Source organism: Gallinula chloropus, assembly GCF_964237585.1.
Source record: "Gallinula chloropus genome assembly, contig: HAP1_SCAFFOLD_292, whole genome shotgun sequence".
NCBI classification, from domain to species: domain Eukaryota; kingdom Metazoa; phylum Chordata; class Aves; order Gruiformes; family Rallidae; genus Gallinula; species Gallinula chloropus.
In genome coordinates this window covers 75,841-103,084 of record NW_028168734.1, presented here as the reverse complement: position 1 = coordinate 103,084, position 27,244 = coordinate 75,841, and the positions used below count along the sequence as shown (strand labels likewise).

Genomic DNA, 27,244 nt, shown 5'->3' with positions numbered 1-27,244 from the left:
CAACCTGTCTTCCCCAGAGGGTGGGTCAAAGCTTTCATTACAAAATATTGGCCATTTTCTTCCGTTACTTAAATGATCATCTCCCCTCCCACATACACTCTGAAAGATAATTTCCAGAGGTCTAGTTATTTCAAATCTGTTTAAAATTCACAGGAGAAAACAATGCCTGCCATACTTAAAGCAAATACACATCTTGAAAAGCTGCTGCAACCAGTCCAGTGGGTTTTTTCCTAATTTTATTTATTTGAAATATGTTGATACATACATAAATATGCATGAATTAATATTAATCCATATATTTTGAGTAGATTTTTCATTATAGAATATAAAAAAAGATCATATTCTTAGTACCACACTAGTCTCATTCCCCAGTTAAGAGAACAACAACAAACTTGCCAAAGCTAGGAAAAGTTTCTAAATGAGCTAGGAATCAAATTTTGCAGTTTTACTTCTGGTAGCTGAAGCATGTCACAATTTTCTCCAAAACCAGCACTTACCAGGGCTGTTCCACAGGTCAGATATGCTATATGGTACAGTTCAATCTGACCCCTATTAATACGGGAGTGATGGCAAAGGGGCAGGGGGCTGTTAGCCACCTCCTTCTGTCCATCACTTTAGGCAGTAGATACCTGTAGCTAATGAGAGATTGCCAAGGGCTAAGAATAGCTTTGTTGCCTTTACAGCCATAGGAATTCCCACTCTTCCCAGAAAGAGAATTATCATTACAGGAATCTGTTAGTACACCAATCCCACGAGCATCCCTGAACCATGATGTTTCCCTCATAGATATTTCAGGGAAGTATAATTCAGCTTTTACCCCACTCAGGATGACTAATGGGCCGACTGCAGCTTCACTGTTACAAGGCAGGCATAGGGATTTCAAGAAGCTGCTCAGATTTATTGCAAAGATTTCAAACCATGGGGGAAAAAACCAAAGGAGCATCATCACACAAAACTATTGCTAGTGATTGGTTCACACTTAATTTTCAAGATTGTTCAAGCATTATTTTTTTAATGTATGAAAAAAAATACTATTAAAGACTTTTTAAAAATATCCATATCATTGGTATCACCATCTTCAAACTACCATGACCAGTCACATAAGCATGCTTCTGTTTCTTTAAGTGCAAAATTCTGCTGCAAAGTTGGGCTAAAAGGTTAATTTCTCCAATGCCTTAGTATTTGATTCTACATGGGATTAAGCAGGAGTGAAAAATAAAGGAGAATAAAATTGCTTCCCTGCTTGTGTATTGTGTTTGTGTATTATCATAGAATGACAGAATCCAAGACTGGTCTGGGTTGGAAGGGACCTCAAGGGTCACAGAGCTCCAACCCCCTGCCACAGGCAGGGACACCAACCTCCAGGCCTGGAGCTACACAAGTTGCCCAGAGCCCCATTCAACCTGGCCTTGAACACCCCCAGGGATGGGGCACCCACCCCCTCTCTGGGCAGCCTGTTCCAGCCCCTCACCACTCTCTCTGTAAAAAGCTTCCCTCTAATATCTCATCTAAACCTTCCTTCCTTTAGTTTTAATCCATAAATGAGTGAAGCTGTTGTTTAATCTGCATTTCTTTGTTTAGGGGAGTCTGGCTTGAGGTAGAAATGCAATTGTTTGGGACTTGAGAGTACTTTTTAAATATTTACCAAAAGTAGTTAGCTATTCAGCAGAAAAGCTAAATATTTGCCACAGGAATTCAACTGGGGAATAATCTTCCTGCAGAACTTTGGTCTTCTAAAATATCTTTACAATATTAGCCCATGTGCATGCTTGAGGCTTCATAATGCCTGATACTGCCTCCTTAGTTTATATAGGAAGGCTGGTGATGGCACCAAGCTGTGTGACACGCTGGAGGGAAGGGATGCTGTCCAGAGGGACCTTGACAGGCTTGAGAGTTGGGCCTGTCCTGAAGGTCAACAAGGCCAAGTGCAAGGTCCTACCCGTGGGTCATGGCAATGCCGAGCACAGCTCCAGGCTGGGTGGAGAACAGATGGAGAGCAGTCCTGAGGAGGAGGACTTGGGGATGTTGGGGGATGAGGAGCTCATAGTGAGCTGGCAGTGTGCACTTAGAGCCCAGAAAGCCAACTGTCCCCTGGGCTGCTTCACAAGAAGTGTGACCAGCAGGTCAAGGGAGGGGATTCTGCCCCTCTGATCTGGAGTGACGCCCCCTGCAATGCTGCATCCAGCTCAGTGGTCCCCAGCACAAGACAGGCGTGGAGCCCTTGGAGCAAGGCCAGAGAAGGCTGGAGCACCTCTGCTATGGAGGCAGGCTGAGAGAGTTGGGCTGGTTCAGCCTGCAGAAGAGAAGGCTCTGGGGAGACCTTATAGCGGCCTTCCAGTCCCTGAAGGGGCTACAGGGAAGCTGGAGAGGGACTGGTGACAAGGGCAGGGAGGGACAGGACAAGGGAGAATGTTCTTAAGCTGGAGGAGGGGGGAGTTAAATTGGGTATTAGGGAAAAAAAATCATCTTCCCAGGGACAGTGATGAGGCCCTGGCACAGGGTGCCCAGAGAAGCTGGGGCTGCCCCTGGATCCCTGGCAGGGTTCAAGGCCGGGTTGGATGGGGCTTTGGGCACCCTGGGCTGGTGGGGGGTGTCCCTGCCCATGGCAAGGGGTTAGAACCAGATGGGCTTTAAGGTCCTTTCCAGCCCAAAGCTGCCTGGGATTCTGTGATTATTTTTTTTCTTGTCTATTCTTATTTGTAGCATTTCCAGTAGGGATTATTTAATCTTATTCCCTAGGTTAATGGAACTAAACTGGTGTAGAAATAACCACAGTAAATACACTACAAGTGCTTTGCAGCCTTTGTGTTCCAGGGGAAAGCTGTGTCTGGCTTGGCAAAGAGCAGCAGTTGGATGTGACAGCAGTGTACAACCTTATTGTTGCTTTGGTGTTGAACAGGGGTGTGCAGTGATATGGGGGTGCTTACTTCCTTGCAGTGTCTTATACTTTGTCATCTTAGATTTGGTTTCTTAACTTCCAGATAGAAGCTTTTAAAAGAAAATAATTGAGTACCCAGAAGCTGCTGTTCAGAGACACCTGCAAACAATGGATTTCTGTGGGATTGGTGCATATAAGAGAGCGAAGACAGAGGCCTCTTGTAGGTCTGACAGAGGACTAGAGCTCCTTTTCTGTGGGCTACAATACTCCACGTCATGACCTTGTTTCGATTATAAAGGTAGGAAAATTCTGCTGTGTCCCCCAGATGATGAAGGGAACACAGAGCCTGGGTTTCAGTCAGATCTCTGCATGCCAGGTGAGTGTAACTGGCTTTATCCAATAACAGAACTGTTGGATTTTGTTCGGAATGCAGCTTCGAGCTGCTTCTCCAAACTGTTCCTCCTCAGTGAGTGGGGTTTCAGTTATACTAAGAATGTGCTTGTCTGAAATGTTCACCTCATCAGATGAGCTGAACTGTGCTGCAGATGGCCCATGGATTTATTTCCTTGTCATGAATCATGAGGGGTTTGTCAGTGAAGTAAACTCCTCAAATACTCATTTCATGATGATCTGTAATGCCTGTTTGTCCTTTGCAGCTACCTTAAAATGAGATGTGTGTGCCTAAACTATCACAGGTAGTTTTTTGTTCTTCTCGTGAGCCTTAGAGAGAGCTCTTGGAAGAGCTCAGAACTATTTCTGGACTTCTACAGAGCATTTGCTTTTTGTGAAGTATGGGAAATACCTATACCAACCTTTGTGCTCCTTTAGATTTTAAAAGAACAAATTCCCACAGGGAGAATTTTCCAGGCTTTTTCTTTTCCTCCTGGAGCTGTCAGTGTGTAGAAAGGGGGTTGAGCACTGTGAAGGGCAGAGAAGATAGAGGATGGTGAACAGGGACTTTGAATTCTTCTTCAGCAAGGAGGTTAAGTCCAGAAGACTAATTTTTACAGATCTCTTCTTCCCTGTAGACTTGTTAATCTAAAGTTATCATTGTATTAGTGATGCTCTAAAGGAAATGTTGAGTGCTTAATTGTCCTGGTTTTGGCCAGGACATTCATGCATTAGGTTAGTCTAATGTTCAAATTTGAAGAAAACTGTACTGGTAATAGTTTCTTTAAAACCAGGCTTTGTTTGGCATTGGGCTGATGATGGTCAGTAAGAATTGCTCTAGTTGCTGTTGCCCTTTTTGAAAACATGCAGCGTGTGATTATTTAAATGTAGTTCAGTATTTTCCATCTTGGAAATGAAGAACCTATGAAATTAAATAATTTGATGAAGTATTTTCAAGTTACAAAGAGAATCTATAAGATGTGATGACAGTTGATTTCTATTTTTAAAAGTCCTGTACCACAGCAAAAAAGGGAGACTTATTTTGTCCAAGGATACACTTTGAACTGTAAGTATGTAACACTTCATTGCAATGGTTTAATCTTTGCAGGAGATCAATGGGATCACTGCTGCACTGGCTGAAGAGCTCTTCCACAAAGGTAAAGAACCTGCAAGAATTTAACTGGGGATGGTTCCCTCCATGTGCATGCGTGTGTATACCTGTGAGATTTAATCTCCAGACCATGAGATCTGAGCCTTTCACATCAGACCGAGACTTGTTCTTCCTCTTCACCTGTTTCTTGCTGTTTGTGCTTTGATCCAAGCTGTATTTGAGGAGGAACTGTCACAGAAGCACAGCTGCTTTTGGAAATAAATCAGAAATTGATGAATTCCTTGGTATGTTTTAGTGCAACCAGTCAGGAAGTTTGTGTCATTTCAGTGAGCCTTGATAGAGTGTGTTGAATGCATCACTTCACCTGTCTTAATGTTGTTCTTCCAGAATTCAGGAAACATGAGACCTTCTGGTCAGTTAATGAAAGGATGTGCTTTTCTGAGGCTGAGAGCTGAAAATGAAATGCACTACTGCAACATCTCTAAGTGGCTCCCCAGGAGCAGGAGGCGTGTGAAATGATTAACCCATGTTGAGGGACAGGCTGAATGCTGTGCTGTGATTCTGGCTGGCTGAGGTGATAGGTGAAGCGTGGTTCAGATTGTTCTGGCACAAAATTAACTTCAGGTGAAGCCACTTCAGAGGGGGCACTCAGCAAATTGTGGAACACTTTAAGGAAGGTCCTGAAGAACTGTTCCCTGACTCTGTAGTGCCTGTAGCCTCACTAGTGCCAAAATCATTGATGTCTGACCGCTGTATGTGAGTGGAACCTTGTGGTGATGTGCAGCTGGACTCTGGGACTTGCTCCCACTGAAGCCAAAGGGAGTTTTAGTCTTTGGAGAACTCTGCTTATCAGGAAAGCCGATGCTCTCCTGTCTGTCAGGTCAAACTGGTGTCCTTAAAAGGAAGAGGAGGAAGATGTTAATTCCACGTGTGCATGTATTCTGACTGCTGTAATCCACATTTGCTCTTGGGATGCTGTCAGAGGAGGCTTTTGGATGCTGTTTCCTAGTGTTCCTGGAAAGAAATGGGATTGTAAAAATATTGCCAGAGAATGCATTTCCTGCCCAGGGAGTTGCTCTGGTGGTAGTGTGGTGAAAGTCCTCAGACTGTCCAAGAAGATGCTGCAGCTTTGCACATCAGCAGCTTAGCAAAGGATGTCAGGTTTGTCTGTTAGATGGTAGGTGCTGCTTTTTCTGGTTAGAATAAGTCTGAGCTGCTATTGAACTTAGGGATATCTCAAAGTTTAGCAATTTGTATGTTATATAAATGAACTTTGTCTGGTTCCAGCCCTGTTAAGAGGGAAATTTGCCATTAGTTGCGTTGGGAGCTTAAGGCTTGAATGCAGAGAGTGCCTGTTTGAACACTTGGGTTATTCTGGTGTTAAAGAAAATTTATCTGAATTCAGTGCTTCTAGTTTAGAAGCAGAAAAGACATTGTTTTGGTGCCTTAATCATGAGCTTAGAATATAAATGACAGAGATGAAATCGCTGACATTAGGTTTTGCAGGTACCATTTAATTTACTCTTTGGTAACTGGGGCAGCGTTGTGTTCGATACCATCATCCTGTGTTTTTCAGGAGAGCAGCTCTGAATGGCTGGAGAAGTCTTCAACATCAGCAACATCAGACCCTTGCAGCCATATGCTGTCACTCAACAGTTGCTGCAGGGGAAGCCTACGTGTGCTAATGGAGATGCCAAAACTGATCTAGGTCATATTCTAGATTTTACCTGTCGACTCCAGTATTTCAAGGTGAGCCATGTTTGCACAAGTACTGTTGGTGTTTCTGCCAGAGTGATGGGATTCTTGGCATGCTTCTGGAGCCTAGTTTGAATGCACAAGATCTTTACTGGCAGTAAACACCTGTAAGCATTTAGAGCTGGGTGTTAAACAGGTGCTTATTCTACCAACCTTCAACATAGTTCTCTAAGAAAGATGTTGATTCTGCCATGTGATGTCATCTCTTCAGCGGTGCCCTCTAGGGTTTCTGTGACAGAGCCTTACTGGGTGCTAATAGGCATGGGGAGGCAGGAAATACTCATTTCAACCTTGCATTCTTTGACAACACTATGGCTAGGCCAGTGCATACAGATGCATACATGCATGTGTGTGTAAGTCCTGTCCCCTTTCTCACCTTTAACTGTATTGGAAAGTTTAAAAAACCCCAAACCAAACTAACAAAACCATCAGTTTTAGAGATGAGTGGCCCAGAATTTCCAGGAAAAATGCCATTACAGAACAAATGTAAAATGGCCTCAGAGAACTTTTGTCTGGAACCAGTTTGATGTTTTGTTCTTCTACCAAATCAGTGAATTACAAAGACTTGTGCTGAGTAGCTTTTTTAACACTGCTTGCTACAGGTCAGTGTCTTTTCAGCCCTTTTATTACATGAAGAATTTCCTTGTAACTGTGTGGTATGTTCAAAGATGAAATGAAGTAGTGGTTTGGGGAAGGTGCACTGGAGGGCTTGGGAAGTTTAGAAAGCAAAACCGCAGCTCTACTGTTATTCCTGTGGATCTTCAGTTGCCTTTGCCATCCTCTGTGTGTAGAACCTGTTGTTCAGAGGATTCTCTGGCTGGAGAAGAACATATGATTTAGAAAAATATTATATACAGCATATTATTTAGAAAAATACTTGAGAGTTTCTGGCCCTTCTGAAAGCTTGTGAGTGGGAGCCTTCAGAGTTTATAAGATATACGTAAGACCAAAAAAAAACCCCAAACCTTAAGAGATTTCTCCCAAAATTTTATTCACAGCAACCAGAACTGCAACCGCCTGCCTTTTGCACTGGTGCCATGTGCTCTGGCCAGAATGCTATGGGCACGTGGGAAAACTAGATGCCTTTTTATGAGATGGTCTAATGCTTTCTTCAAACCCATCTTGTCAGTGCCTTGGACTTCATCCCCTGGGCTGGAATTGAAGACAGTTCTGTCCTGGAGGATCCAGGTGTTTCAGGGAAGCTGGTTTTAGTGAGTGCCACTCTGGCTTGATCAGCTGTGGATGAAGCCTTGCTCAGTCTTGTCTGTGGGATTTGAGTGCCCCATGTGCTACAAAATACAAGCACCAGGTGGCAGCTTAAGTTCAGTGCCTCAAGTTCAGAGCACTTAGCTGGAGTGTAACTGATGGTTTGGGTTTTTTCTGCTGAAGAGTTAATCTGCGAGTTTCCTGTATCATCCCGTGTTTGACAAAGGGGTTGGAGCTGTGGCTGTCCCAGCTGCTGTACTTGTGCTCTTGCCCGTGCACAGCTGTCTGAAGTGAGCACAGGTTGGGTTGTGTACACTGACTGTTCTTCCCTGTTGATGACCAGGTCACTGGAACAGGGGGACCTTTTGGAACCAGTACCATTCAGGAGCATCTGTTGCCGTTTGACCTGTCAATTTTCAAATCTCTTCATCAAACAGAGGTACAACTGAGCTACTGCCTGTAATTTGAGGGGCTCTGTAAATGCCAGGTCTGGTGCATGTCTCTCAGGCTTGGCAATTGCTTTGCTTTGGTGCTGGGGTTGGGGCATGCAGTGTTCAGGAGGAGTGTTTTATTTGGGAAACAGTGTGGGGTTTTTCTCAGGACTTGGCAATACGGATGCCAGATGTAAATATTCAGAAGAGCTTGTGCATGTCTTCCCAAAGGATGTGTGTCATTTCCAGTGTATGCAGAAGCTACCCCAGGGTGGCTTTCTGTCCCTGTGAAGCTCCAACAGATGGGTGCTAATGGGAGCTCTTATTACAAAGTACTTCTTGTTTGGGAAGCAGCAGGGATTTCTGAAGTGATGTGAATTTGCTTGAGAAGGTTCACTTGAGTGCAGCGCTTCTGGCTTGAGAATTTGTGGCATTTTTTCGTTGCTCTGCTCTCAGTGTGGATCACAGGGCTTCCACTGGGAGTGTTCAAAACCTCTTTCATCCCTTTCAGATCTTTCCAGAGTGGGAATGCCTGGTTGTGTCACACAGCCCTTACCCTGTGTTCCCTTCTGTTGGGTTCAGGACCTTTTGTTGGACATGCCTGCTGTCTCACTGATAGGAGAGGCTGTGCTGGTTCAGAGCTGCAGTGCAGTCCCCAAGTCAGGGACTTGCTGACATCTTAGTGTGGGAAGGAAACTTCAGTGGGCTGGTGTTGGGAGTGTGTCTAGCATGGATAATTTCAGGAGTAGCTTTGTTTAGTGTGGGGAGAATAAAAAAGGGTTTTGTTTTGAAGACTTTTGTGCCTGTGGGTTCCTGAAAAGGTCTGGATGGACTGGCAGCAGACCTGCATTTTCATCTCGTCGTAACTGCTGCCCAAAACCAAACAGTGGTGATCTGGAGAGGTGCTTCCAGGGGCAGAAGGAGTTCTCTGGGAACTGGTTGTTGTTGCACAGTGTGCCCAGAGAAGGACCCATTTGCTAGACAGAGGTTGGGTCACATTGAACTGCAGAAAAGACTTTTATAATGTCAAACTTAGTCTGTGTAATGAGCTCATTGGTGTATGAACTGCTGAGCTGGGCATCTCCCCTCCCCCGGACAGTTGTTGTTTATTCTTTGCAGTAAAGAAGGTGGGATACAGCAGTAACTGTGTTTGCAGGTCGATCTGCACAGCTTGAGGTACCCACCTCTGCGGTTGGTGACAGTCAAACACTGCGCCCTGTTCAACTGCCTGGGCGGTTGAACCTGGGGGAATGCCCAGGGAAGGTAGAAAGTGCCTAGAGAAGATGTTTTGTGCAAAGAAATATTTGGGAATTAGTTTTTCTGTAGTTGTGCCCCTAATTTCTTGCTGTAGCTTTACCAAATGTTGGGCTGTCTGACCTGATAGTCCCAGATTTGAAGGCAGTGCTGTAACTACTTTCCGGACCGGGAGGGAATCCGTCCTTGAAGCTTTCAGTTGCCTCTGCTGTGTCCCGTGTTTGTTCTGCCATTTCTGACTGTCATGTTTTTCCAATAGCTCAGTCATTGTGGGGGGAAGCTTCTCAAAGGGCTGACCTCATCCAAACATGCTCTGGCCACAATGAGTGTTCGGTTTTCAGCAACATCGATGAAGGTGAGAGGGAGTTTCTGATGGGCGTTCGAAGCGTGTGCAAGAATCACGCCTGTGGTGGGGGAATCCCCATTTGGAGCCCTGGTCCTTTTCTGTCCTGCCTGTTGCAGGTTCTGCTCTTAAAGCTGGGAAGCAGAAAGGGTTTGCTGGCCTCTCAGAACAGACTTGAAGTGATGAGATGTGTCCCTTCACAGGGATGTTTCTGATGCTTTGATTGGAATGTGCTTCTGTTACTCCTCGAGAGCTGAATGCGTGTGGCTTCTTCTCTGGGCTGTGATTTGGCAAGGCTGTGAGGAGCGTACCTTTCACAGTCCCTCTCTTCCTTCCCATTCTCCAGCCTGGGTTGGCTGCCAGTGTTTGGGACTCCCTCCCTGTGGATCTAAAATAATTCTGACACACTCAGCTCCTGCTTTAAGACCTTTAATCTGGGTGATGATAAGGCTTAGGGATCTTTCTTTCATAAGGTCATTTGGATTGCTTGTGAAACAATGGGCTTTCACCGAAGATGCAGGTACCATATTTTTAGGGTGCTTGTCTTTAACAGGAAATCCTGGTGCCAGAGGCCTCTGAGTTTGATCAGTGGGAGCCAGAGGATGCAACTTCAAGCTGTCCAGTGACAGCAGTTATCCCAACTTGGAGAACATTAACAACCTTGGATATGAGTCACAACAGCATCTCTCAAATTGATGATTCAGTGGTAAGAAATCTTTCTTCATTTGTGTGTGGGGGGAAAGGATGGCTGGTCTTCTGTGGCACATGACTCAGCAGGGATTTTGCAATTTCTTCATGTATCTCTCTTCTGAAAGATTTCCCCTTGCACTGTCCGTGCTTGAGCTCCACAAGGTAATGATGTGGAGATCAATGCACTGCTCAACTTACTCTGATTTTTAGTTCTGTAATCTTTATCCAGGGTTCTGTGTAATACAGACAGGCCTGTTTGATGAGCTGGAAAGGCCTCTTAATGAGTTTGATCTGTAGTTAGTGGGGCTAAACTGGGGGCAACTTGCTTGTCTTCAGTGAGAACCCAGGTTTCAAATGCAAACGTGACCGTGCTCATCAGAGTAATCTGGTTCTCTCACGAGCAGGTGTCTGCACTCTGGCTGCACTAGAATGGGTGCAGAACGCTTTTTACTGCTGAAAGCTGAGAAGAGGGTCTGTGCCTTGGAAAGTTCCTGCCCTTTGCCTGTTAGTTGTTAGTTGGTTGGTGAAGGAAGTACAGCCAGGTTTCTAAGCTAAAACGCATTTAACATGTGCACCTTTTCCCTTCTAGAAATTAATTCCCAAGATCGAGTTCCTGGACCTGAGTCACAATGGGGTGTCTCTGGTAGAAAACTTACAGGTAAGGGATGCTTTTGAAGGTGATGTTTGCCAGGCTGCCCAGGATCTTCCAAGACAGAATCCTTTTGCTAAAGGATTTTGCCACTCATCTTGCAGAGAAGAGTTTAAGCCCAAATAGCTTCCTAGCATCAAGCCCTCGTAAGGGTGCATTTCTTACTTGCCAACACTGACATGCAACACGTAGTTCTTCACTAAATTCAGTCGTTGCTGGCTGTGTCAATGGCTTGGGAAAAATAGAGTCGAGGAAGTTCCCTTTCCTGCAGGCTTAATCCTGTGTAATGAGCAAGTTCATGTTGTGTTTGTCAGCTGGGCAGCATCCAGCATGAGCAAATGGACAAGCCTTTGATATGGTTCAATTTTAGCAAATTGGTGTGTGACCTGGATTTTCTGTGCTCTCGTAGCATCTTTACAACCTTGTTCACCTGGACTTATCCTACAACAAGCTGACATCGCTGGAAGGTGTTCACACAAGACTGGGAAACATCAAAACTCTGAATCTAGCAGGAAATCAGCTGGAAAGGCTGTGTGGTCTTAACAAACTGTACTTTTTCTTTAGTCAACTTGGATCTGAGCAACAACAAAGTCAAACAGGTAACTACTGATTTTAGTGTCAGATTGCTTTAGAACACAAGTGATTTCTGTTAGAGGGTGAAAGTGCAAATAAAGTGGCTGGAGAGAATTTTTTTTCCTGGTTACTGTTTGTATGTAATTTAGTCAAGAAATGCTTAGACTGTGGTGGTGTTCTCATTTAGCCAATCTGTGTATTCATCCTTTTACTGAAAAACTTTCAGATTGATGAAGTAAAAAATACAGGAAACCTCCCGTGCTTAGAGAAGGTGGTGTTATCCAGCAACCCACTGAGCATCTTCCCTGACTATGGGACCAAAGTACTGGCTCAGTTTGGGACAGGGCTTCAGAGGTATGTAAGAACAGCTTTTTCTTTCTAAAGCCTGGTAAGGAAAGTTGTGTGAATGCTCTACAAGCCTGAGGAGTTTTTAGTGGGGGTTGGAGTACATCTGTAGGGAATGGAACCATGTATACGCTGCTGGGTGTGCTCCTCAGATCTAAGGGAGAGCTTGCCCTGCTTTCACTGGGTAACAGGGTGTTCCTGTTGGAAGGTGCCTGTGCCAGTGGGGTGTGGAGCTTCCCAAGCCCTTCTGAGTTTGCATTCAAGTCATGAGGTCTGACGTGGTCATTACCTTGTTTACAGGGTTACAGACATGCACAGCATCTGCATCAAACTATTTATTTATGACATAAGTAACAATAAGTTACAGAGCTGCCTTGTTTTCTGTATTTCTGGATGTTTTTAACATTTTTAGGTCTGTCTGGATAACACTATCACCACAGAAAAGGAACCAGACACAGTGGAAGTGCTGAAAGCCATTCAGAAAGCCAAGGAGGTGAAACACAAACTGAGCAGCTCTGATAAAAAGGTGAGTTGGGTGCTGTGAGAGCAGAATGTGCTGGGTACAAAAGAAGCCTGTGAGTCCTCTCCAGATTGGCTTTGAGCAGAATTCCTTAAACTCACTTCTCATGGAAGTGTGTGCAGTGTTTGTGCTTTACTGCAGTGTGAGGTTTGAACATCACCTCTTTCTCCTATTTAGATTTCAATGCAGTTTCAGGATGTTCCTTTTTCTGCTGGCTTTGGCTAGAGGAAGTGGGAGGAAAAGAGAAAATGGCCTAATGGTACTCCTGCTAAAGGAGCTGCTTGCAGTGCACGGTGGGGCAGGCAGGAGGCACTTGAGGCTCTGACATCGCTCGGAGGGTGCTGGAACTGGTGGGAAGCAGAAAGTGGGGAGCGCCGAGTGTCAGAGCCTGTGGCTTGTGGTTTGCATGTGGGTGCCAGGCTGTGCGGAGAGCCGGGCCGGGGGTCAGGAGACGCCGGCAAGGCAGTGAGCTGGTTGAACTGGGCTCTGAGCTGTCACCAAGCGGCATCTCCCCCACGCCCGTGCCGCCCGTTTCCCCGGTCCCGGGGCAGGAGTGAGCGGGTAGTAACTCCCCGGCGAGGTGCGGCGCTTGGTCAGCTCTGCCCGGGGCTGGCCGGGCCCGCAGGCCGGGCTGGCCGGGCGCTGCCGCAGGGGCCTCGCTCGCGTCCCGCCGTTGCCACGGGAACGTGTGTGTCCGGTGCTTCATTGCCAACGGCAGCAGCCCGGCTGGCAGCCACGCTCCGGCGTGTGAGTATCCCCACGCCCCCCGGGAGCGGGAGGGGGGAGATTCCGGTGCCAAGGCCGTGTTTTTGGGGCGGTGGCCGCGTTCCGGAGGTGCGGCCTCGGGAGGGGCGGGGGCGGGCGGAGCGCCGGGGCTGGGGGCGCTGATGTCGGGAGCTGTGGCTGTAAATTCACAGCACTGTGAAGCTCTGGCAGGCCCTTGGAAGGGAGCCTGGTCCTCCTTGCCCACCTCGCCGTCAGCTGAGAGCTTGAGTTTATGAAAAGCAGGAAGGGGAAGGTGTAACACGAGGCTCCTGTTAATTATCTCTGCCGTGGTGGAGCTTTTACAATAAATTGTGGGATGGCAGTACCGAAGCGATAAAAAGACAAGAGGGGCTGGAGTATAAAGGTGCCAGGTGAGGCTTCCTGGGGAGCAAGGCTTGATTTAGAAAGCTCTCAGCCACTTAGTGGTGGGCTGCAGGGGCAAGAGATTAGTCCTGGAAATTCTGCTTCTCCTTTCCTGGCTCCCGTGAGATGCTGTTTATATGGTAATTACAGCTAAGCAGGTGATTTCTAAGCAAGAAACGTGGTCCTGCTACTTAAGCCTGAACAGGGCAAGATGATTTAGGTGAAGAAAAGTGTTCAGGAGCATCCTGGTTCTCCCAGCAAAGTGTAATAGAAAGGCAAATGAACCGGTTACTCTGGAGAGAGGTGCCTTATAGCTGCTGAAGGAGGAGGATTTCCTGTGTATAGTGAAGCAGGATTCAGCCACCTGTCCGCGCTCCTGCTAGAGGAGCTGCTTGCAGTGCACGGTGGGGCAGGCAGGAGGCACTTGAGGCTCTAACATCGCTCGGAGGGTGCTGGAACTGGTGGGAAGCAGAAAGTGGGAAGTGCTGAGTGTCAGAGCCTGTGGCTTGTGGTTTGCATGTGGGTGCCAGGCTGTGCGGAGAGCCGGGCCGGGGGTCAGGAGACGCCGGCAAGGCAGTGAGCTGGTTGAACTGGGCTCTGAGCTGTCACCAAGCGGCATCTCCCCCACGCCTGTGCCGCCCGTTTCCCCGGTCCCGGGGCAGGAGTGAGCGGGTAGTAACTCCCCGGCGAGGTGCGGCGCTTGGTCAGCTCTGCCCGGGGCTGGCCGGGCCCGCAGGCCGGGCTGGCCGGGCGCTGCCGCACGGGCCTCGCTCGCGTCCCGCCGTTGCCACGGGAACGTGTGTGTCCGGTGCTTCATTGCCAACGGCAGCAGCCCGGCTGGCAGCCGCGCTCCGGTGTGTGAGTATCCCCACGCCCCCCGGGAGCGGGAGGGGGGAGATTCCGGTGCCAAGGCCGTGTTTTTGGGGCGGTGGCCGCGTTCCGGAGGTGCGGCCTCGGGAGGGGCAGGGGCGGGCGGAGCGCCGGGGCTGGGGGCGCTGACGACGGGAGCTGTGGCTGTAAATTCACAGCACTGTGAAGCTCTGGCAGGCCCTTGGAAGGGAGCCTGGTCCGCCTTGCCCACCTCGCCGTCAGCTGAGAGCTTGAGTTTATGAAAAGCAGGAAGGGGAAGGTGTAACACGAGGCTCCTGTTAATTATCTCTGCCGTGGTGGAGCTTTTACAATAAATTGTGGGATGGCAGTACCGAAGCGATAAAAAGACAAGAGGGGCTGGAGTATAAAAGTGCCAGGTGAGGCTTCCTGGGGAGCAAGGCTTGATTTAGAAAGCTCTCAGCCACTTAGTGGTGGGCTGCAGGGGCAAGAGATTAGTCCTGGAAATTCTGCTTCTCCTTTCCTGGCTCCCATGAGATGCTGTTTATATGGTAATTACAGCTAAGCAGGTGATTTCTAAGGAAGAAACGTGATCCTGCTACTTAAGCCTGAACAGGGCAAGATGATTTAGGTGAAGAAAAGTGTTCAGGAGCATCCTGATTCTCCCTTTTAGCAGATCTCCTCTCTGGCTCTCCCAGCAAAGTGTAATAGAAAGGCAAATGAACCGGTTACTCTGGAGAGAGGTGCCTTATTGCTGCTGAAGGGGGAGCATTTAGTGTGTTCAGTGAAGCACGATTCAGCCACCCGTCTGCGCTCCTGCAAGAGGAGCTGCTTGCAGTGTAGGGTGGGGCAGGCAGGAGGCACTTGAGGCTCTGACATCGCTTGGAGGGTGCTGGAGCTGGTGGGAAGCAGAACGTGGGGAGTGCTGAGTGTCAGAGCCCGTTGCTTGCGGTTTGCATGTGGGTGCCAGGCTGTGCGGAGAGCCGGGCTGGGGGTCAGGAGATGCCGGCCAGGCAACGAGCTGGTTGAACTGGGCTCTGAGCTGTCACCAAGCGGCATCACCCCCGCGCCCGTGCCGCCGGTTTCCCCGGTCCCGGGGCAGGAGCGAGCGGGTAGTAACTCCCCGGCGAGGTGCGGCGCTTGGTCAGCTCTGCCCGGGGCTGGCCGGGCGCTGCCGCACGGGCCTCGCTCGCGTCCCGCCGTTGCCACGGGAACGTGTGTGTCCGTTGCTTCATTGCCAGCGGCAGCAGCCCGGCTGGTGGCCGCGCTCCGGCGTGTGAGTGTCCCCGCGCCCCCCGGGAGCGGGAGGGGGGGATAGCGGTGCCCAAGGCCGTGTTTTTGGGGCGGTGGCCGCGTTCCGGAGGTGCGGCCTCGGGAGGGGCGGGGGTGGGCGGAGCGCCGGGGCTGGGGGCTGGAGCGGTTCGGGTGCCTGGCACAGCGTGCCCGGTGGGGGTGTGGGGTGTGAGCTGGGTCCCGCCCGAACTGTGTCAGGCCGTGGTGCTCACCCTGCTGCCGGGTAGGCTTCCCTGCAAGGAGAGGCTCTGTTTGGGAGGGAGGGAGGGCGGGATTTCAGGGGGGAGGCTGCCTAAGGAGCCAAGGGGGGGCTCTGGTGCCGGGCTAGAGGAGGCGGCAGCGTTTTGTGTCGGGGCCTGTCCCCTCCTGCTGCACCCCCCCTCCAGCTGCCCCGCTGTGCTCCCCATCAGAGCAGACTTCCCAGGCCAAGGTCTGCCCCCCCATGGGATGCAGCTGTGGCCGCATCCAGGCCCTGGGGCAGGAGTGGAGGGGATGGAGGCTGCTGGTGCTGCCCTCCTCTTCTTGTTCACGGGCTTTTGGGTGTTTGGACCTTAAACCTCAGTGTTGCAACGTGTAAATGAGGGTGTCAGTGCCTGAAGGGTGGGAAGGAAGTGGGTGAAGTGTCTGTGACACCTCAGGGTTACTGCAGTCCTGGAGGAGGACAGCAGTAAGCCAGGAAATAGGGCCCGTTGTCTGTTCTGGCAGCCAGGAATGTGTGTGTGTGCTGGGTAAGTGGGTATGAGGCTGGAGCCTGCCGAGGTGAGGCTGGGGGTGTTGCTCCTGCCGCTGCTTTTGGCTGTTTGCCTGTCTCCAGTTTGGCATCTTTTAAATTCAACTGCTGTTGGTTTTGCCAGAGATTCAAACCCCCTTGTGAGAACTGGGCAGGGATGCGCAGAACTCTTGTTGAGAAGGTGTTTGCAGGTTGAGATTAAAAGATTTTGACTTGGATTGGGGTTTGTGGGAGCATTTTGGGTGAGCTGGGTGATAGCAGAGCTCTGTGGGTGACAGCAGTGGTCAGGATGTGGACACAGCACAGCTGTGCACCGTGAATTGATGCCACAGAAGCTGGGATGTGGTTCAGAAAGGGAGAGAGGATGGCTTTCAGGGATGCTGGCAGTGCCCCATGTTCCAGCTTGGGTGTGTGGTTCAAGGGTAGATGACCAAATCCTTGTGTGGCAGCAGAGCCGTGGCTGCTGTGCACATGCCTGAAGCCCCTGGGCAGCGCGGACTTGTTCGCCTCGTGCTTTTAGCTGCAGGCTGCTGTGGGTCCAAGCGTTTGCTTTGGGTAGGGTAAGATACTGCCCGTGGAAACAGCCTGATAGCCTGTGTCTGCCTATGAGTTCCATGAGCTTTGGCTCAGATCTTGACAGGAGCCACTACAGAATGGCAGCGCTTCGCTGTGTGTGATGGAGATGGAGAGGTGGTTGTCAGGCTGGTGACTGGGCCATGGACCTAAAAGCCGGCCATGGACTGGTCAACCCGCATTCCTTGTGGGGTGGGGGTGCTGGAGAAGAACTGCCGTTAGGATCAAGTCTTTAGCAGCCCTGCCTGCATAGACGTGGTGTTCATGTTTGAGCTCATTGCTGTTGTTCCTTTAATGGCTTCGTGGTTTTCTTTCTGCTGTTACAGCCTCGAATGCCTGTAGAGAGCCTCGAGTGTGAGTGTTAATAAGTGAAAATTAGGGCCCTTGTTCTCCCGGGAGAAATGCTCTTGGGGGCTGTGGGAATTTCATGCCTGGAAGGAGTCATATTTGCTGGATAATTTCTGTAGCTCAAACCAACCGACTGAGCCTGGAGACTCTAGTTCTTCATCAGAGCATTGAACTCCGTGCTGCGTTAGTTAGAAACAGGACAAAGCTCCTGGCACGGGGGGTGGGCATTGGGCTGGCGAAGTGGGAAGGGGTCTGGTCTGATCTTGTTCACGCTCGGGGCAGCCGCGGTCCCCGGGCTGGAGGTTGGTGTAATAACCCTGAGCAGGTGATAAGGTCGGGCACAAAGTCGCCTGGGGTCAGCTGCTCTTCCTGGATTTTCAAAGTCCCATTGTTGCTCCTTCCAGATTAGCTGAGACATGGCTACCAAAAACGTTCGTCGATCTAGTGAGCTTTCTACAATATTACAACGGAGAGTAGTAACAGCTCCAAAGAAGAAGTATGTAAATGTAAGTACCTGCTGTGGCCAGATAGGAGCTGTGGTAAGGCTGGAAACCTGCCCTGTGTCCCTCCTCTGCCTGCCCCTCCTGTTTAGCCACACTGTGAAGGTACACACCACCACCCCATCTCTTTGCTGCCATACTTGTGTTGGAGGTGGCCATCAAGGTGCAGTGGGAGATGGAATGTGGGCTGAAAGTCCAGAGTCTTGTCTGAATGTGCTGCTGGAACCCAGTTAATGGGATGTCCTGGGCAGTGCACTGGAGTAGCTGAAGCATTGGGGTGCTTCTACCCATCCTCTTGGTGAGGGCAGCAGTATCTTCTGTCACGGAAGCATCCTTGCAGGCGCTGCTCTGACCATCCCTGCCCTCCCAGCAGCTGGGGCTGTGGTGGGGCTGCTCAGACTCTGCCTGAAGACTTGAGAGACGTGTCCAGTCCCAGCTAGAATGGGGTCCAAACCAGTTCTGTCATGAGTGTCATCCTGGGTTGAGCGCAGATCCAGCCCTTGAAACAGCTGTGGAGTTGGGGCAGTTCCTCCTCCCCATCCATGAACGTGGGGCAGTTCCTCCTCCCCATCCATGAATGTGCCTTTTGCTGGCCAAGGCTCCCTTTCCTGGAGGTAACCTCATGGAGGTGGTATCTCTGTATGCTTCTGTGGAGGGGGCTGTGAGGCCAGAACAGAGAGAAAACAAGGGCTAATTAAAAAGATAACTAAAGCTTGGACCCAGCCAGCTCCACCTCGGTCTTGGCACAGCGCTGCTTTTCTGCTCTCCTGTGATTCAGCCGGCAGTGACATCTCCACACGCCGGCTGGTTGTGAGCATTGTGCGAGGATGGAGTTAGGGGGTTTCTGATGACTCCTCCCCACTCCTTTCAAAGGTCACTGCCTGAATCCTGCAAAGCTAAAGGGGAAACAAATGCCCAAAGAGCAGAAATCCTCAAAGGTGTCACATCAGAGGACGAAGGAGAAGCGCAGGGGACAGAGCCGCTTGGTCAGAGCGCGTGTTCCGCTCTCCATCATTCAGTGACTGATGTTAAATATTTCAGCGGGGAACTTTGGGGACTTCCAGGACTATCCTAGTGGCTGTGGTGACAAATGGTTTATCAGTGGCGCTTGAACAAGAAAAGCCTTTCTGAAGAGAGGTGTTTCTGCAGCTCTTGTTGGTGTTTTGTGTTTCAGTGGACACCCTCTGCCTTCCTGGAGAAGTCTGTCACCAAGGCGCAGAGGATGGCCAGCACCCAGGAGCTGAGGCGGTCCCGGATTCTCCCGCCTCTAGATACGAGTGAAAGCTCCTGTCATGAGGTAGACCTTTTCCTGCCCTTTTCCTTGCCCTTTGATGTGATGTTTGAAGGAGGTGTGTGCTGGTGGCAGGCTTTCCCCCAGCTTCTCTAAATACCTCGGTGACAAGGTCCTGCTGTCCTTTGAAACCGCTGCTGCTGGACGAGTTCCTTCTGTTGGGGAAAAGGGAAAACATATTTCCCCCCGGGATGATGTTGAAGCGACATCTGGTGCTAAGCCAGGATCAATAACCCCCGACCGAGTTCTGCTGGAGTTGAGTTGCTATCACCAAAGGGATGGTACTGGGGGAAGGCTGGGGTGGGACACAAGGGCAGGAGCTTGCCGTTTTCCATCCTCCCTCTGAACTAACCTCCTCCTTCCTTGCTTTGGTGTAGTCACAGCAAACCCTCAGGGCCGTGACACCCTCAGCAGTGGCAGAGTGGACCTTGGAAGGCCGTAGACCCTGCGGTACCTGCTCAGGGCTTAATGAAGCCGATTTGTTAATGCTTTGGCTTGGAAGGAGGAGCGTGAGCCTTCAGAAGGGTGTGAGGGTTGCAGGCTTCAGGGTCTTGCCAGGGAAGTCCCCATGGGCAGAGTGGGGGGGATGTGTTTTATCTGGAGTAACACTTGCTTGGATGGGTGCTTAAAGCTGCTGCTTCCACAGGACCAGTGGGTATGACACCACCCAGACAGGAGGTTACTGGGGGGGACAGTGAGAGACCCGTAAGGAACGGGTGAGGGATGGCCTGGGACAGCACGGGAGGTTGGGAATGTGTCAGATGAGTGCAGGCAGAACTGGCAGCGAGCTGCAGCTACTGGCTGCAGTGTCACCATGGTGTCTGGGGACAAGTGGGAGACCTGCCTCTGTCTTTCGGGTGGGCACAGTGCAGCTGGAAGAGGGGAGACGAGGCTGGGAGGACTTATCTCTGAGGAATGCCTCTGCCTGGGGGACAGGGCAATGGCTGTCTGGCTCCTTGCTGAACCAGCCCAGGGCTGAGAATAGCATGCTTGGCTCTGGTAGGGCTGTCCCTGTGCCTCCCGCCTGTGGACCTGAGAGCACCAGCTTCAGGAAGGCACCCAGTCCCTTCTGGAAACTTCAGAGGCGTTAGCAAGGCATCGGCTGTGCCACAGTGTGCAGCAGAGAGAGCAGAGCTGTCCCCTGCCTCCCCCAGGGCTGGGCTGAGGTGAAAGGGAAGTCAGAGGTTAGATGTGCAGCGAGAGCTCTCAGGGCCTGGGAGGAGCTGGAAGAGGCTGCGCCGAGGGCAGGGCTGGAATTGTTGGTGCCCTTCAGTACCTGTCAGGAATCTCTCAGGAATAGCTTGGGTATGGAGCAGAGCCGGCTCGGGGCTGGGGAGATGGATCAGTTATGGGAGGATGGGTGTCCCCAGCCTTGTCCTTGCGATGCTGTGGAAAGGGGTGGGAAATCTCTGCCTCCCTTGATGTTAAAACAGTCATCTCGGTAAGGAGTTGTGAGGGCCTGGGACAGGCTACCAGGGAGGGGGTTGAGTCACCGTCCCTGGGTGTGTTTGAAAAAAGGGCAGATCAGGTACTATGGGATATGGTTTAGCACAGGACAGGATCAGTTGGACTCGATGATCTTAAAGGTCTTCTCCAACCTTGTGATTCTGTGATTTCACCAATGGCTGGTGGCAAAGTCCATCCAACAGTGTACCTGAGCATCCCCCAGCAAGCTTCAAGTGGGGTCACTGGGATGGAGTTGGTGCCGCGGCATAACCGGGTGCGGAGCGGTGCTGGAAGCAGGTCCTTGATCTGCTGCAATCCCTTCCGTGGGATTACTCTGTTGTGGTGCTTCGGCATCAAGCTGTCAGGTGACTTGGTCTGGTTCTGCCAGCTCACTGAGGAGGCAGCTGCATCAGCAGGGGGGTTTCCTCTCTGCAGGGTACCAGCCCTGTCCCAGTGGTGCTGCTGGAGGGAAAGGTCGTTACAGAAAGAAGTGCTGTTCCATTCCCAAAGGCTCCTGTTAGTGGTGGGAAGCAGCGGTTTTCTTTCCGCCGGGGACTGAACGTACCGTGATTTGTTCCTTCCCCTCAGGATTACTCCCAGCCGATCACCTGTGTCACAGACAGGGGACACTTCATTGTGCGGATCCGAGGTATTGGTGCCCGGGCGGTCCTGGACTTCCCCCTCCACCTGGACTTCTCCACCTGTCCAGTCAAGTACAGCAGCCAGAAGACTCTGCTGGTTCGCAACATTGGTAACCGGGAGGCCCGCTACTCCATCAGCACTCAGAGGTAAGGGACCTCACTTCATTTGCCCAACAAAAGGTGTGTGGGGGTGTTTTTCTTCTAGAGCTCTAGAGCAGCAAGTTTTACTGCCAGGAGCTTGCTCCGACACGGGCTTCCCCCAGAGTCACAGTGTCCTTCAGGTGTCTCCAGGCACTCCAGCGTGGGGTCCTCCACAGCTATAGATGGGATCTCTGCTCCCTGCCATCCATGAGCTGCAGGGGGACAGCCTGCTTCACCATGGTCTTCTCCACAGGCTGCAGGGGAATCTTTCTCTCTGGTGCCTGAAACACCTCATCATCCCTCCCTGCTCCTTCTTCCCTGGCCTTGGTGTCTGCACAGTTCCTCGCATCATCTCACTCCTGTCTCCTGGGGCAAAAAGCAGCTTCTTGGTGGTTTTTTTCCCTCTAACTGTGATTCTGAGGCACTGTGACCATCCCTGATGGGCTCGGCCTTGGTCAGCAGCGACTCCAGCCTTGAGCTGGCTGGTGTTTGCTCTGTGGGGCTTCAGAGAGCTTCTGGTTGCTTCTTGCAGAAGCCACCCCTGCAGATCTCCCCTTTCTCCACCAGAACCCAGCCATGCAAAGCCACAACACAGGTACAGGCACATGTGAGAGAGGAGGAGGACAGCAGTGGGGTAGAAGGGAATGAGAGATCCATCTGAGCATGTAGAGGCCAGCTGATGGGCCTGTATCCTCTATGTTTTATCTGTGCAGGTTGAACTTCTGGTTTAGTTGATGCAACTTCTCTTTTCTGGCCTGAGCAAACTCAGGCTCTTGCCCATTCACAAACCAGCTCAGGTGCCACCGTTCCCCAATCTGCTGTCCTGCTTGTGCCACTTGTCTTTGCCTGCCCTCTGTGGGTTCCCTTCCCTGGCACCAAGCGTAGAACTTTCTGCTCTCCCCATTAGGGTGCTTTTGCAGCCCATCTCCCATCCTTAACTGTTCCTCACAGTACTGAGAGCTCAGCTCGTGCATCTGGTCACATCCTGGTGATGTTCCCTGCCCGGTCATCGTTTGTCCGAGGACTTGGCTGTTTTCTGTTCTGCTTTTTGCTCCAGAGAGGAGCTTGTCAGTGAATGTGTGGGGCCAATTCAGCATCTTCGATAGCTTCCAGAAAACGTGGTCGCATTTTGGCCATGATTTGACTGCTTTTTCATGAAAAAAACCCAGCCAGCCACCTCAGCACTGCCCATTCTTCAGTGTGCTCTGTGCCTGCCCTCCCTCCGCAGCAGGGCCGTGCCCAGCCCCTAACCGCAGCGCTTGGGAATAAAAATCCCAGGAGGCTAAATCCAGTAAGTCTCTTCCCATTGCTCTTGTGGTTCAGGCAGGAGAATGAGTTTCTTCTCTGTGACATTGGCAGAGAGAAATGTCATTCCGATAGGTTTAAGATGAAAATGGTGTCTGGGAGCAGACAAGGCGCAGCGCTGCCTTTTCCTGCGGCGATGGACGTTGTGCTCTGCCGTGCTCCAGGGACAGAGAGGGTCGGTCTGGGATTAGATCCCTCTAGGAGTGTCCCCACCCAGCTCGGAAAGCTCGGGAGATGATCCTCCAAGGCAGAACGCTCAGGGATCCCCTGTGGTACCCATACACTACAGGGAGGTGTGGGGATGCACAAAGACCACCCGAGGTTATGAAATTAGGGCTGAGGTGCAGGAAAAGGGGGGAAGGGAAGGTTGGGCTTGGGAGGTGCTGAGTGTACCTGGGATTTTTCAGTGCAGTCTCGGATGCTTTGTCCTGAGGGACTGGGTTTGCTGGGATGGTTATGCTGCTTGACTTTGGCTGTTACACTGCTGCCAAAAAGTAGCATGTGCAAACATTAAGCCTTTGGGGCTGGAGGTAGCTTTTAATGAACTAGGTTCTCCCAAACTCAACTGGTTTTAGGATGCCAATTAAGGCAGCAGTAGACCAAAGAAAGCTTGGCTGTTAGAAGATGAAGGTAGCCCGGGACTTGCAGTATAGTGCAGCCTCCTTGCACGCTGCGTTTACTGAGCATGTGGGTGCAGGAGAGAAGCCAACGTGGTGCTTTGAGGGCCTGTGTCACAGACTTGCCAGCTTCTTTCACTTGTCAGCTGCCTTTCTGCATTATGTCAGGAGTATGCTGGTCCTTGGTATCCTCGTGGGACATAACTTGAGCCCAACTCTGTCAAGATGGGGAAGCTTGACCCCTGGTGAGAGTAAGCAAGCCCTAAATAGCAAGGTAGATAATTATCAGAGTGCTTACAGGTCTAGTGTTGCTCTCTTGCTGAAGGGCCGTAATGGGCAAGATCTCAGCAGGTCCTGGTGTGAAGGGGACTCCTGGGTTGGTGTGCCTAGATGAGGGTATAGGAGCTGGGGACTGCAAGGTGCCGCTGGGAGATCAGGACCTGCGAAACTTCAGACATTGTGCAACAAAGCAAGCGTACAGCTGGATGTAGTAAAAGCATGCCAGAAGAAAAGGAGCTATTAACCCCCCCTCCAAACCTTCTCTCCTGTCTTTCAGGAGTAGCAGGTTTCTAGGTGGCAGAAAAAACCCTGATTCCCAGGGACATCAGGGTCAAGCTGTGCATGCAAACACCTCTTACCTGCTCTGGGCTCTTCAAAACCCATTCTCTGATGGTATGGTCCGGACTGGAGCCTGGATGCAGAATCTGGGGAGGATGAAGTCATTTCATACCCTCGGGACTTTGGAGAGCGAGGGTCGCCAGCCGTGTTTCTGACCCGCTGTGTTCTGGGTTGCTGCTGCCAGCTGCTTGTTTGCTCCTCACACAAGCGAGCTGCCGGGAACTAGAGTGCAAAAGAGCCCCCAGAGCTCCCACCACAGTCCTGATGAGTGTGTGTGTCTCTGTTGCAGCCCTTTCTCTGTCGATCGCTCCATCGGTACGCTCGGCATCGGTGAGGCCATGCAAGTAACAGTGGACTTCCACCCGCTGAAGTCTGGGGATTATTGCGGTTCCCTGATAGTTCGCTACGACACAGGTGAGTGTCCTATCTGCAGGTCTGCGTCCTTCAAAGCAGAACAAGGCTGAACTTCCTTTGCAATCTACTTGTAAACCCTTTTGTTTCAAAACCTCTGTGTATTTTGGTGCTTAGAAGGGCAAAGGCTGAGTCTGTCCTTATTCTGTCTGTCTGGTGTCCTGGCCCATCCCTGGGCGTTCCCTGCTGTCAGCACGGTGGCCACCACCCCACACCCCTGTGACAGTCATCTGCCATCATTGCCTATTGTCCCAAGCACCCAAATTCCCTTGCTGGGTGCTATCCCCCAGCTTTACCTCCAAGAAAAGTGAAAACCAGCTGGTGTTTTGGGGCTGTTAGAGTGCATCCCCCTCAACAGGAAGGATAATGCTTTGGGAATCTGTTTTCCTGGGAGCTGCTGGGTGGAGGAAGGATGAACCTCGAATCTGGGTGACCGCGTGCGTACGCGCGTGTGATGTTCCATTCCGAACCAGTGCTGGATTTGGTCCTGTAAGCGTAACGTGTCTGTGGGGGGTGTGTCTCTATGGGATGCTGTCACATGCCCACTGTCCCTTACACACCTCTGTCCCATATGCCGCTTCCCCGTGGTCTTGCTCCAGCCCCTTTTTCTACGCCGCCCTCTAAATCCCACTCTTGACAACATCAGGACTAAAGCAGCCAGGACGTGGGGTTCCTGGGATTTGTCAGGAAGAGACAGGTAGGAAATCTTCACGAGGGTCCGAGGTGCCACCGAAGTGCCATCAGCTTCATAAGTGGCTTTAAGAACAAGTTGAGGGGGGGAAAACTCAAGGAGAACGTGAGATGTTAAACAGCTTCTGTCAGGATCTTCGTGGCTTGCTTGGAAAACCTGAGTCTTGTTCTCACTGAAGCAGCTGGTTCCTCCACAGCTTACATGGGGTTGGGTTTCTGCAGTGATGCTTAATGTTTGCTGCAACTGGGACAAGCCTGTCCCTGTCCCTGCTTGAGCAAATGTAGAGGAAGTCACAGTTCTGCCCGATACTGGGTGGATTGAAGTGGCAGCTCTTCAGACTGTCGTGATCCAGGAGTACGGGCACTGCTTCTACAACACAGGGAAGCTCTTGTCTGCATCCCATCCTGCCATGGGCTGTCGCTTTGCTCCTTCCTCTGCCACCTTCTTTTCTGGCCCACACCCTGCAGGCATCTTTGGGGGGGGATCAGTGAGAGACTGGGAGAGACTTGACACTTGTGGTGGGCCTGGAGGAGATGCCGTGTGAGCTGTGGCTGAGGTGGGACTCCCCTGGGAATGAGGGGTAATAAAAGCTGTAGCCCTTTCTTCTGTGACCTGAGGCTCGCTGCGTTCCTCGTACTTCCATCGGCAAGTGAGAGGAGTAAAGAGTCCCCTTTGCTTTCTTCCAGGTGAAGACATGAACACACACCTTCATGGAGTGGCTGTAGACGTCAACATCTGTCTGGATGAGGAGCCTGTGAGCATTGAGAAGACCTACCTCACGCTGTCGAAGCGCAGATGCGTGGCCATCCACAACCGCAGTGACATCATCGCCCGCTTCCAGTGGAAGGCTTGTGGCACGCAGGAGGAGGAGGATCAGCGGGAGAGAAGGTCCGTTTCAAAGATGCCTTTGGTTAGGTACCCTGCCCAAGGGGAACGCTACCGTATGGCCTCAAGGGGGGTTGGTGCTTTTAGGACAAGTCAGCCATCCACAGCATCAGGGTGGGTGTCCCTGGGCTTTAGGGTAATGGAGCTGGGTGCTTCCCATCCCAGTTCCATCCACCCTCTGGCTGAGGGTGATGTTTTGGGGAGGAAAGCTTGATTGCAGTGAGTGGATTTCCTCTGAGAGCGAGCTCTGGTGTTTGTGGGAGCTGCAGACTGCTGAGAGCCAGTGGCTCCCGGGCTGCAGAGAGTCTGTGAAGCTTCATTGGCCCAGGAGGATGAGGCCATCTCCTGAATAGGTTTGGGCTGTCCAGGTTTCCAGCACGGGGTGTTTCTGCCTTTCCTTCAAGCCTGGGGAGAGTTTGTAGGTGGAAGGGTCTGCAGGGAAGGAAGGTAGGGCAGCATGGGACTTGGAAGTGCATTTGGGCTTCAGAACCCCCTGTCTTCATGGTGGTGAGAGATGGGGCTGGATCTTCAAAGGACGTCTTTGGGGAAGCTTTGAAAGGCCTCTCTCAGGTGGCAGAGACACACTCTGGTGGAGGCGGGGTGGGGAGCAGAGGGGATGTGGTTGTTCCTTACACCTGCGGGTCTGAAAGGGAAGAGAAGACAGTGATGCTGGGAACCTGCAGCCCAGAGCAGGGGTCTGATGCCCTGCCTGGTGATACGCTGCCCTGGTGCTCCTCATCCTCCTCTGCCTCCCCTGAGCATCCTGGGGGTAGGAGAAGCCAGTTTGAGGATGGAGGTGGATTCCCCATTGGTTGTGGCAGCAGCTTTGAGCTAGGTCGCTCTCCTGAGGGCTGCTCACTTGTGTAAGACCCCAGGACGCAAGATCACCTTTCCCGCCTCCTCTTCTGCAGCATCCCCGACCAGAGTGCCAAGGTGCAAGGAGAATCCCTGCTTTCCTCCAACGGGATCTTCAGCATTGAGCCAGCGGTAAGTGAGAGCTTTGAAAGCTCCCTTTCTCTTCTTCCTCCTCCTCTTCCTCCCTGAATGAGGTCACTCAGCAGATCCCTGCTTGATGTGCTGGGAGGAAACATTGGGTTTCTGGTGGGGCCGGGAGAGCTGGTGGCAAAAAGCGTTTCCCAACTCGTGATGGGCACCGGGAGCCTAAAGCTGGGCTTTGCTCCCAGGGCTATAAATGAAGAGCTGCCCAAGTGTCCTGACCACGTTCAGAGGGATGGAGCCTTACATGTAAAGGCACACCTTCCACAGGGCTAACGCAGGGTGTGGGACCATGTCAGTTGAGATGCTGACCTGAAGAGCGAAGCGCTCCTCTGTGGGAAGGAGGGCAAATTCAGCCCCCGGAACTTTGTCACTGTGAGGGTGATGGAGCCCTGGAACAGGCTGCCCAGAGAGGCTGGGGAGTCTCCTTCTCTGGAGACATTGAAGCCCCCCTGGATGCATTCCTGTAGGATTTACCATGTGTGACCCTGCTCTGGCAGGGGGTGGGACTGGATGAGCTTTGGAGGTCCCTTTCAGCTCCTAACGGTCTGTGAGTCCGTGACTGGCCGGCACCTCTGAAGCGATCCTGCTGGACTCGCTGGAGTGTGATCTGGGCTGGTTGCTCCGCTATAGCCCTAATTTAAGAAAATGCCTCTC

General features: G+C 51.2%; 1 pseudogene across 1 annotated transcript in view; it reads left to right on the top strand.

The window, feature by feature from the left end:
• Positions 1-26,013, top strand: part of LOC311204216 (nischarin-like) — a 32,894-nt pseudogene extending 6,881 nt beyond the window's left edge. The window contains exons 2-15 of the transcript in view: positions 4,377-4,425; positions 5,956-6,128; positions 7,684-7,779; positions 9,285-9,380; positions 9,922-10,074; positions 10,648-10,716; positions 11,117-11,306; positions 11,507-11,634; positions 12,038-12,151; positions 20,871-20,931; positions 20,992-21,070; positions 23,894-24,018; positions 25,393-25,553; positions 25,996-26,013. The product of the transcript in view is annotated as a nischarin-like (transcript). The remainder of the gene's footprint in view (positions 1-4,376; positions 4,426-5,955; positions 6,129-7,683; positions 7,780-9,284; positions 9,381-9,921; positions 10,075-10,647; positions 10,717-11,116; positions 11,307-11,506; positions 11,635-12,037; positions 12,152-20,870; positions 20,932-20,991; positions 21,071-23,893; positions 24,019-25,392; positions 25,554-25,995) is intronic.
• Positions 26,014-27,244: the final 1,231 nt, after the last annotated feature.